This window comes from Nasonia vitripennis (assembly GCF_009193385.2).
Source record: "Nasonia vitripennis strain AsymCx chromosome 3 unlocalized genomic scaffold, Nvit_psr_1.1 chr3_random0006, whole genome shotgun sequence".
NCBI lineage: Eukaryota > Metazoa > Arthropoda > Insecta > Hymenoptera > Pteromalidae > Nasonia > Nasonia vitripennis.
The window spans coordinates 343,733-346,306 of NW_022279625.1; positions in this window are offsets into that span (position 1 = coordinate 343,733).

The following is a 2,574-nucleotide window of genomic DNA, read 5'->3' on the forward strand; positions in this document are numbered from 1 at the left end:
GCAGTGATAGAAGAAAAAGTCGCTACAGAGACTAGAGCACCCGGATCAAACATTTAGAGGTTAGACTGGTAATTTTCTACCCGTTTCATCTTGCAGATTCAACACAGTAACCAAAAGAAAAGATAAGTATAAAATGGTATCATTATCAAGAATAAAATAACCTTTTTATCACATTTTTATAAAAATTCATGAAATGCCTTCTTTTGGTTGCAAGTAAGAAAAGCCGTACAGAACCCAGAGGTATAAATGAATATACCTCATAATTTCTGAGAGTCAAGGTCTATGTGTGTGGAACATAGAAAACTTGGTCCCGAAGGATTTGGTAAACATTAATTAAAGTTACACTTTCAACAATTTTCATAAACTTTAAAGTTGAGTTCTCTAAATGTTGTTTTTACTGATTTCAGCTCACTGTCCGTAGGATTCCAAGTGAACGAATGGTTCTTTTGGGCTTAAACTCAAGGATGATACTTTGTACACTTGTAGTTTTGGTATAAATGCTGGCATTTTAATTTGAATATTTAGAAATGATTTGGTGATGAAAAAACTGCATTTTTTTCTTTTTTTCTTTTATCTTGCACCTTTTTGTGTATGAAACATTTTCTAAACATTCAAATCAAAATCCCTGCATTTATATCCAAGACTTCTTCTTTAGATAGTTTTTTATTGCTTGAGACACTTGGTGGACGTATTAATTCACAATTTTTTTGCAACAACAAAGTTTGGATTCCTTCAAAACCACGGTTAGCCATAATACCACATACTGAAGGTAATTTCTCTATAATACCACACTTTTGAAATCAATCTAATCTTGCTTGGATGGCTTTATCTTTATGTGTTACATTTGGTCTTGAGAAAACTTCACTAACAATGTTCGTAGTTGAATTACAAACATTCTGAACAGATTCACAGTCACTAATCACATTTTCATTTCCATTTATACTTAATGTATCACAGTGATTTGACGCATCTCTCAAAGGTGATCTTGATCGAGACAAAGTGGCATTCGTAGCACAACCAACAATAAACTTTTGTAGTTTCATTTTCTTCACTGTTCCTTATCTAATTCATTTTCACTAAGCATCTCTGCAATATTTCTTTTATGGGTCAGTTTTTTTAAGGCTAAGCGTGGCTTCAAAGTCCTTGCATTTTTCCTATCTGGCCGACAGTCGAAAAACCTTGGAACTGCATCTGGTTTTAACTAAGATAATCATGAAAGTATCCGCCAAAAATCTTAAACCTCATATAGTTTTGTAATGTCCCACGTTTATACTCTTAAATTATATATTTGTACATCCTGCGAACCAGCTACCGTGTGAGCACGTAGAGAGTGCATACGGATCGCAGGTGCATCCTATTGCGACATTGCACAACCGAGCGCGGAAATCCGAGCAAGTGCTCTGACCTCTGTGTCAGCACTCCTTGTGCGCGTGAAAGACGACTGCAAGGCGTACGCGTCGATCCTTTGCGGCGAATGCTAATTGAACTACCGCGATCTTTCTCATCTCAATTTCATAACTGCGTGAATCGGTACCAAGGCTTTAAAAACCCCGGAGCCGATCCACGCAGCGCCTTTTTGCGTAGTGACTTACTCATTGGCGGCTATAACTGATTCTAAGGTGAAGCGGCGGTGTTTGCTAGTGTTAGTATTTGGAGCGTGCTAAATCCGTCCAACACCTTGGGAGCGTGCTAAATCCGTCCCTTGGCATAGCATACACCGAAGAGCCCTTTGAATACAGATCAGTGCCACAGAGAGAAGTACAAGCTAAGGACCGTCGAGTGGAATTCGGCGTTAGCAAGAGCAGTTGACCATACTTATTTTAAATTGCCACGTGAACGCGTGTAGACTAATACGATCAGCTTCTGTCACGAACGGGTGTTTAGAATCATCTCGAGTGCACAGGTTAATAATAATTGTATGTTGCTAAGACTAATTATGAATAGAACTAAGAAATTAGACTAAACATTCTAAGAAACAACCGTACAACGTAGAACTTGCGAACATAATAATACAACATCTAAATTCAGTGAAACTCTGTATTTTGAACGTATGTGAAGTGCTTTGGGACAATAAAAACATAACAATCAATACAATTGAAACCCTTGTGTATTACCTCATAAATAATAATTAAACCTTAACTGGCATAAATAAATTCATATTAACTACGCTATCACGACGTTCAGGTAAGAGTTCCACTCCTGTGGACATCCCATCAGCGTCCACAGACGAGGTGAGAATAGCGGACATAAGCTGAGTCCGCAGGACACAGAAGTGTCACAACCAACTTGCATTCAACGACCGCAAGTAACAGCGGACACTCCTACGTCCACCGTAAGATAAATCATAGGTACTTTACAATTAATAAATAAATAAGACTAAACTTACTAAATACTACTGTAAAACGACAACATCCTAAGCTAAATATATCAAAACTCCGTCAACTCTGTAAACTGAACGTCTGTGAAGTGCTTCGGGCCAATAAAAAAATAACAATCAATATAAATAAAACCCTTATGTACTAAATTGATAATAATAGATAAACCTCAATCGGAACATATAAATTCAAATCAGCT